This window comes from Macrobrachium nipponense, chromosome 29 (genome assembly GCF_015104395.2).
Source record: "Macrobrachium nipponense isolate FS-2020 chromosome 29, ASM1510439v2, whole genome shotgun sequence".
Taxonomy (NCBI): domain Eukaryota; kingdom Metazoa; phylum Arthropoda; class Malacostraca; order Decapoda; family Palaemonidae; genus Macrobrachium; species Macrobrachium nipponense.
Genome location: NC_061092.1, coordinates 5,113,916 through 5,123,455, shown reverse-complemented (window position 1 = coordinate 5,123,455; position 9,540 = coordinate 5,113,916). Strand labels below are relative to the sequence as shown.

Sequence of the window (9,540 nt, the reverse complement as noted above, 5' to 3'; positions counted from 1 at the left end):
ACGGTGTGTATAATTTAATGATGGCTCCGAAGGACTCTGAATTACTGGGACAAAATTATTAGATTACTGATTCATCATGCAAGTCGCATTTTAGTTTTTTTTGGTATTTCAATCTTTTATTTTAATGGTAGCAAATAAGCTTTCAAGCTGTACGCATTTTAAGGCAATGTAAATAACGCTTCCTTGAGTATGTAAGTAATTGGGTAGGTTAAGCATATACGTGTAAGTAGTTGGGTAGGTTAAAAGATTTTTATTCTCGTGACTAGAACATTGTCAATGAAATTTTTGTCATTAGAAAATATCTTCTTAATATCCTAAATAGTTTAATTATTTTCCGTAGGAAACTAGGGGATAAGTTTATCGTAATGCCTTTTTTAAAGTTTCTTCACATAATATTCTTAACTTATTTTCCATAGAAAATAAAGGGATAAATCTATAGTAAGGCCTTTTTAAAGTTTTTTTCATAGTAAATGGAGGGATGCACATATAAGAGCCTTTAATTCAACTTGCTGTGATGCCTTATTAGCGTTTGTCAGGTAGGTTTTAGAGAATAGCTTGTAATAACAGTACTATATGGCATGAATTATAGGGGTTCTTGACATTTCTTAAAATGACTTTAAACTTTTAGTCTGAAGTGGTTAATGTGGCAGCTGTTTCTTTAGGATGTCACTAGAGGAAAAAGAAAATAATTCAATTTTTTTTTAGAACGGCAGTAATAGTTTCATTAGACTAACATTTCTCATGTCTTTCAGAAGTGTGTGTGTGGAACTATGCCAAGCTGCAGTGTATGGAAGATTTGGAGAGATGCTGTTGTGAAGACGAATGGAAGGTGGTGGTGGTTTTTACCAGCATTTTTTTTTTAGAAAGAGCGCGCGCCCAGGTGAAGACTTCATGAACGCAGTTTACTTTAATCGGGAGCGCGCGGGCGCTCATAATGGAAATCAAGATCTGTGGTGAAAGTCGCCTGAACATTTCAACTGGATCAAGTTATGGCAGTCTGGAGAGTGAACGACGTCTTTCCTGAGCGCAGTTTGATGATAGTCTGGAGAGATCGCCCATGGGGGAAATAAAATACTCTAACTTCAGGAATGCTTGATCAAGAACGGCAGTAGGAAGAGTGAACATCTTATGCGCGCCTGTTTCCTGAACTTACGGAACCAGATTGTGGTAGTTAGGGTTGCATAATTTGGGACCCTCTCGTATTTCGAAACGGGGGGGACCTATTGTTTTTTTTCCAATAGAGGCTTCTTGTACACCTAATGAATGACGGTAGCTTCAAGGGACTTTTAAACCTTGCTGAAAGTAATAAATTTTACATCGTCAAGAAGCCAGAGATATAGTTACCTAAAGGAATTTCATTCACTTTGTTTATTGTAAAGGAAAGGCAAGAAGTTTCATTCACTTTGTAAAGAATTTTTCAATAAAACAAATTATGTACATAATGCAGTTTTATTTACATTTTACGTACAGGTGTTACAAGTTTCAGTAGCTTATAAGTGCTATACTAAGATATAGCAACTTTCGTTCCTTCTACACTGGCAGGAGAAAGCTTGGACCTGCTTTTTTCAGAGTCGTCTGTAAGAATCTCCTAACTTGTATCCAACGGTTCTTTCACTGCACCACTTTCTTCCTCTTAACGTGTTGCTAACCTCAAACGTCTATATGTAGTGTCTTTCCTTGCTGTTCAGTTTCTCTTGACTTGTTGCCAATCTCAAACTAACTGTAGTGACCTTCCTTGCTGCTCAGTTTCTCTCTACTTGGTACCCTCCAGCGTAATTGTAGTGACGTTTCTTGATGCACATATTCTCTACTTGCTACCCTCAAACGTAACTGCAGTGACCTTCCTTGCTGCTCAGTTTCTCTTGACTTGTTGGTACTCTCAAACTTATCTAAATGACCTTTCTTGCTCTTATCAAACGTATCTTCATTGACTTCACTTGTCCTGCTCCAGCTATCAGTGAATCTCTAGCAGTGATTTTATTGCCCAGTGTCTGGAAAATTTCAAGGAATTGTTTTAGCCTTCACAACTGTGAATAAATTCTTGTTACAAAGGAATGCGAAAGACTAGATATGAATATCCAACAAATATTGAGTGAAAACCATTTTTGAGCCAAACAACCATTTTCCAAACCAGTGTCACTAAACCAAGGCCATATCATTAAGCTAACTTTTTCTAGAAAGTCCTGATGTATTTACCAATGATATATCGGAGTAAACTACAAGAACTCGGGATGGATAAATCACTTCATTAAGCAGTTGGATAAATCGTCCTTCAAACGGTACTAAAATGAACAATTAACTAAATACTCCTCAGTGGTTGGAAAACTAATCTCTGTACTACATAAATATTCCACTGAAATTAAATTCCATAGAGGGACAGACCTCTCATACAATTCAGCTCACAGACTCAAGGGGGCTTCAGGAACTGTCAAGCTAGGGGCAAGTAGTTTTAGTCCACTAAACTCGCAGCAATTATGCTAAAAATATATATATATCCATTTAAGAAAATTAAACAGAACTTTGTTCCAAGAAGCTTCAAACAAGGGCAACATCTTAAACAATCAAAACCTGTATTCCTCCTCGACTACAGCATAAGGGGCCCGTAAGTGAAGTACAACACAAACTGAAAAAGTTTCGTTCATTCTGATGGAGGCAAGATTAAGCCCTTCTTATATACTATATCTAATAGAGGGAATGAGAAAACTTAACCTGTCTGTAATATCAGTAAATATGTGATCTAATCTTTGTTCTTTAATAATAACGTTAAACTAAAGTGTCTGGTATCACTATGGATAGTACTAACACTGAAATTATCAGAAAGTCAAAAAGTTTCGGCAATATAACCCTGACGTGAACTGAAAGAAAGTCTGGCTAATTTTCATAACACTCCAGCTAGAATACTCGGTGATTACTCTTGAAATCCATGTTATGCCATTTTATAACCAACTGGCCATAGAAGAATTGTTCAGTATGTGCAATGTTGTATTATAAGTTCTAACCCAAGATATTAATTTACATAAACCACGCTAAGCTTAAAACATTACACGAAGGAAACGCAAGCCTTCATTAAAAACTAAAATGCGAATGTCAAGGTGTCCAATAACTTTATACAGAGATCAACAGGATGAAAAACTTACTCAGGCAATAATAATTCCAGCCGCTCCAATTGTACAGAGCTGGTTCGCTCATCACCAGATAATTTATTGAGACTATTGGCAGTCTGTGCAGGTATGGGGAATTTACTTTTATTGTGGGATCAGTCTCTGCCACCTGTAAGGTAAACGGAACGTTACTATTTCTACTCTTAAATTTACAAATATAATTTACATAGCAAATACACTTTACGAAAATAATTCTTGTGAAGCCAGTATCTCGAAGTTTGGGTCATCACAAAAAATTGAACTGAAGTCCAGCTACTTTTGTGACTTCATAATACATAGAGATTTGACACAGCATCAAGTCCAAAAACAGGTTAATACGCTAGTACAAAGACAAATACTTTGGTCGATCCAAAACAAAAGGTAAAGTAGTCCCAATGCCAAAAAAAGTCCTAGTTTTATTTTAAGTCCCAATGCCAAAAATTCCTGGTTTTATCTTTAGCCCCAATGCCAAAATGTCCTAGTTTTGGTTTTAAGTGTTAACTAGCTTGAAGTAACCTACTCATGGTACTGGGCTACTTAAAATATTAGCAACATATGAGGTTCTCGCCAACATACCAATAACTCCTGAGGCCTCATGGCCGAACTCAAAGCTTTAACTTAAATTTCAGTGCTATTCAGTCATTAGACATTTTGCAACTATTCAGTTAAAATGGGCTAATTTCAGTGGTATTCAACTTTGTTAAAATATGACTGAAATCAGTGCTATTCAAAGTCAGGAGACCTTTTGCAACTTTAAAATGTACTAATTTGTTTATACAAAAAATAAAGAGAAATTTACTTGAAAAGATTTCCTTCAGGAAACTTCGAGGATTAATTGTCGAAGTCTGCAGTAGGACGAAGTTGATTGCTGAAGGACAGTACTCTGCATTCACAGTAGCTGTATGGGACCTTGCAGCTGTAACTAACCTCGCTCCTGTAAAGGATATTAAGCTGCTTCACAAACTGGTTTAATTCACTAAGCTGCTTCACAAACTGGTTTAATTCACCGTGTACAATAACAAACTACATTCTCCAAACCTTACAATTTCTTTTAGTAAAAGTGTGAACGGTACAAATCCGACAAAACACCCCAGGCCAAAACGGCCATTCTGTTATTACTAGTGTCTACATCAGAGTAAGCCACTCGGGGCTTCAGCGTTTCATGTCTGTTACAAATACTTACGTCTATACTTAATACTAGTAACACAATTGAACAATTAAGCATTAACTAAAGAGGGTTAGACGGCACCAGGATCAAATCCAACAAAAATCATTGAATGAGAATTCGCTCATTCACAGATGCTTAAAGGTCCTTACATCCAGAATTGTCCCACAACTTATAAAGTTCCCTATTTTACAGTATCACTGTTTGACATAGCTAACTTTAACCCATTGCACCACTAAGAAATTTGTGAATTAATCAGGACTGGTATTTTTTGTTCAGAAAAGTAGGTAGTACTATGATAGCAACAGTGCTAATGTTATTTAATAAACCTCGTTCATTGCAACATAAGCATTTACCATTTGATGACCAGTAATTATGCTTAAAAGTTTTTATTAGATTAAAAATTATTTTTTTGAACAACTTAAAGGCAATTTTTACACATCTCTGCAGCTCATATTCTATTAATAGACCATGCGATTCTAATCAAGATTGAAAACGGGCGAGTGAACTGAACAGACTACAAAAATGAAGGGAAGTAATGGGACTAGATATTTTAAAATAAAATTACAAATTACTTCCCTGCTGAAAAAAATGGCTACTTTCAAACGGTACTTCAAGCTTAAGTTCAGAAAAAAAAGTGAAAGTTTTAAATCAGACACTAAAATAAAGCTACCTTAGTACCTTATAGAAACTAGTTTAGTGAATGCAAGAACACCAGCTAGAAGTACTAGGCAGAAAGTGATATCCCATTTACCTTACCTTTTAAAATGCTTCAGTTACTTCCGTCCTATTAGTTCCAACTCGTTGCATCAACAAGGCAGTTTTTGGACGTGGTATAAGTTTATTCGGTAAAGTTACAGTTTCGACCATTATGGGAAAACTGGAATAAAAATACATTTGATGCATCAGAAATAGTGTAGTTCCAATGGATTTAACGTTATTTTGATCACAAACCATCCGAATTTGAGATTTACTATGTAATTGGAGTTAAAACAAAGAGTTTTTCCATAAAAATCAGCGTTTGTTACAGTGTTTTTATTGTTTTGGTCTCATATATTATGTTGTAATGAACAGTTTTAAAAGCACAGATTTCTGTTCAGAAAGACCCTACATAATCCCAACAATTATGGGGGGGACCAGTTTGGAACCGGGATTTTGGGGGGGTGGGGTCAAATGATATTTCCAATAAACAAAATGGTTTTTTAGGTTAGAAAACAAATCCTTAAAGCAGTTAAGTATACCACTTCCTTAATCTTTCGTCACAATCCCTAAACTAAACCAGGTAACCTAACAAACCCCCCTAACCTAACCTAAAAGGCCCCCGGTCACAGACCCTAGACCTACCTAAACCTATCCCTAAACTTAACCAGGTAACCTAACAAACTCCCCTAACCTAACCTAGAAGACACTTGTCACAGACCCTAGACCTACCCCAATCACCAGAACACCAGCTAACCTAACCATCCCACCTAACCTAACCTAAAATCCGTGTCCTACCTAGCTCCTTCCTTACCTACCGGGGGCGGGGGCTTCGCCCCTTCTGCAACCCCGCCTTTACCCCAGGCTAAATTTAAATATATATTTTGCTTAGTCACTTCTTACCTTAAATGGAACCTGACGATGAAGACGTGGAAGGTTGTGGCTGAGCCACTTGTAAAGGTGAATCATATTTAGGACACTTACCACTTATGGGTAATACTGAATGCTCTCTAAGGCCCCGTCCACACGGTCGAGTTTTGGTCGACGATCTTTGTCCGATGTGACGTCAGAAGCGGAGAAACAGCGGGAAAAGTAAGAACTTTACCGCAGTTTCTCCGCTTCTGACGTCACATCGAACAAAGTTCGTCGAGCAAAGATCGGCCGTGTGGACGGGGCCTAAGAAATCTATTCACAACCTCAGGAGTACCATTATAACTTCCATGAAATCGACCGATCACCTCAAAATAAGAATAGCGAAATAAATTGTACGCCTGCACCGGAGGATCCATGACAGCTAAGTAACGAGACTGCTGAACGTATAGAGACCGGTAGGTTTCAAAATAGCAGGTGATTGGATATAATGAAAAATGTAACCAATCAGAGTTCAGTATTTTCATTGCACCTATAGTTTAAAAGCGAAACAAATGACAATCAGGCGTTTCTCCCACAATGAAATAGAAAAAAAAAAAAAAAACAATACTATCGGTTACAATGGTATATTGCACGAAAAAACAGATCCTTGGGATAAGAATAAGACAAAATGAATCTTCCAATATTTCCGCAAGCCTTTTACGATAGTTTCTACAAAAAATGTCTTAAGAATAGGGCTAGAAATGAATGATAATTTGATTATGCGTGAACATTGTCATAGACGACAAAAATAAGGAAAAAAAATAGCCAATGACAACTCTTGAAAAAAAACCCTGTAAATTCATTGGAAGAGCAACATTACTTGCAGGAAGCCAATAATAACTCTTGAAAAGATCCCCGTATTTTGATTGGAGGAGCGACATTCGTGGGAGAATGAAAAGCGCTTTTAAGCAAATAGCGTCACATTACGCAATGGGGAGGAGCCAAGAAGGGTGAAAACAGATATACAAACTAACAAGAGCTACCTGGCGTGCCCATAGAAAGATATACACTGAACTTATAAATCAAAGTCAAGACCTACAATACCTCTAATATTTTTTCTTTCTGCAAGTATGCATTAGCGACAATAATGTATCGAGAAGAAGAGTTTTGTCATCAAGTACGTTACTCTGGAAGAATATAGATATATTACATTTCCCAGAATTGTTGTAACTGTAATAATACCGTTTATTCCACCTGTCAAATGCACAGCAATCACACGTAGAAAATGAAACCTTCATATCATAGAAAATCAATAAAGAAATTCCGAATATCACAGATAATTTACAGTTTACTGTCAATAGCCGGTGTGGGGTGCCTCTGTCGTTTTTCAATCTGCTTTGGTCGATAGAAATTCAAGGACTCTCGAGAATGAGCCCTGTCAGTCTGAACGGCAACAGCGACATCTGTTGAAGGCTATTTATGAACAAGAGTGGCTTCTGGCCCTAATTAAGCTTCAAGGTACTATTGTTTATTATGTGACATCGTAAAATTTAGAAGTTAAGACATATAAATATTGTAATGACTGAAATTCCTGGGAAATGCAGTGGAAATTCATGAATCATCCAAATTTTCAATATGACTCTCTCTCTCTCATATATATATATATATATATATATATATATATATATATATATATATATATATATATATATATATATATATATGTGTGTGTGTGTGTGTGTGTGTGTGTGTGTGTGTAGTGTGTAAGTTTCAATGCCTTAATAAAATGAACAGATTTCCAATAAAAGTTATCCAAAATAGAGAACAAAAATAATTTACTTTTTTTTTTTTTATCGTCATGAATCTCATCTGAAAGTTTTTAATACGTCCATTGAGAACGCGCAAAAAGAAAGAAAAAGAAACTCCAGCCATCTATAAATGTGGTTTGAAAACGGCCAAAATGCAAATTTTCCAGATTAAAAAAAAATCTCGTATGAGTAACCAACAGCAGGTCACGTTTTGGACATCAGAAGCTGTAGTCGTGCTCTAACGTACATTTACTTAAAGTATTCATTATGCTGTTCACTTGACGGAGAATAAATAAATGAAAAATAAAATCGAACCAAATGTAATGATAGAAAATGGGTACTAAATGCGATCTTGGACTATTAAAGAAAACGTAAATAATAACGATAACTATTACAAAACAGTTAGTTTTTGTTCGGAAAGACTATTGTCTCAATATAATAGAGAAACGAGTTTAAATTTAATTAACTCTATATTTGAAATGAGCAGTAAATTTGATCATTTATCATTAGTTTTTAAGACCATAAAATCGTTGCAGTGATCATAGTAAAGACAATTTGAAGAATCTCCGTAACTACATTCTGGCAATCAAATAGACTCGTAGAGGCACCGTTCGTAGACCAGTAGTACCACATCGATAACTTAGACCTCAAAATGTAAATATGGGCTAGCGTAAAATAAAGCCAATATTTGAGTATGGTAATTTAAGAAGTATGAATAAACTTATATTTCTGATTTACTGGTCTGCTGCAAGATTATCATCCAGAATCTGTTAATTAATCTTTTGGTTCGCAAAGGTTGGCTGCCCTGACATGGAAAAAACTAAGTTATTTCTGCCGAAAACGTATCTGATGTGATTTTTTTTTCCTATTACAATTTACTAGTTTTGCTTGGTCCAGGATCACAAAATGGTTGTATATTATTCCTAAGGCGAGGTACATTCGACAGTAAGTGATATTTACGGCTTTATTATAATAAATAAAATAATAACGCATACTCACAAATATTAAACCATACACCACTTAATGAAATCATGTTACCAACAAACGCCCATACTGTTTAATGACCCGTTGCACTGAGTATTATCAGTGGAAATGTTTTTATATCTTCAATAATTAACAATTAAAGGGTGCATATTAAATATATCCTTAATTTAGGTTTGTTAATTAATATGGACGAGTGAATAAAATCGTATTTAAGTATCGTCGTCCTTTCTTCTGCCAGAAAAATAATCACAATAATTATTGTGAAGTCGAGAAGATCTCATATGTCCTTTATTCAGCTAGCTAAAAGCTGAACTCATCGATTATCACCAGTTATTTCTCTATGTAAGGAATGACTTCACTTTGCTAATCAGCCGTTTTCATTACTAGACTATTTTACTTAACTTTCTGATGTAATGGAATAAAAAAAAATGTCAGTAAAAGTATCGATCTTCAGCTTAAAAGTAATTCCCTTACCTACAATGTCTTAAAATACCTCGTCGTCCACAGGCTCACCAAGGTACATCTAAGGCCATCTATTTGGTCGCTCAAAGAATCAAATGGGTAAAGTAAACAAGACAGACAATTACTAGCAAGCAACACTTTTCGATTTAAAATACTATTAAGCAACTCATACTGAAGCTCAACTCCTTAAGAGAAACTATTGTTATTAATATAACTGAAGTAATAAAAAATTATTTATAGCTTAAAAAGATAGATCTAAACCATTTTATTTCATTTTTATATAATAAAAACGATCTAAAGTAAGATTTTCATGACAAAATAAAGAAATCTGCTAAGAATTCGGAATATGAAGATCTGGCATGACATACAATGGCTGCTACTGACGGTGAGGAAGGACCAGGGCTACTACAAACTGAATATGGGACGCTTT

General features: G+C 35.5%; 1 long non-coding RNA gene across 5 annotated transcripts; it reads right to left on the bottom strand.

The window, feature by feature from the left end:
- Positions 1-1,448: 1,448 nt before the first annotated feature.
- LOC135205931 (uncharacterized) lies at positions 1,449-9,242 on the bottom strand. 5 transcript variants are annotated; one of them, XR_010312632.1, is made up of 5 exons: positions 9,123-9,242; positions 5,065-5,185; positions 3,940-4,074; positions 3,138-3,270; positions 1,449-1,991 (listed from the first exon to the last, which is right to left on the bottom strand). It is a non-coding gene; the product is annotated as an uncharacterized LOC135205931 (long non-coding RNA). The 5 variants fall into 5 exon arrangements; XR_010312631.1 differs by lacking the exon at positions 9,123-9,242 and adding an exon at positions 7,202-7,291; XR_010312630.1 differs by lacking the exon at positions 9,123-9,242 and adding an exon at positions 7,099-7,231.
- Between the last annotated feature and the right edge of the window lie 298 nt (positions 9,243-9,540).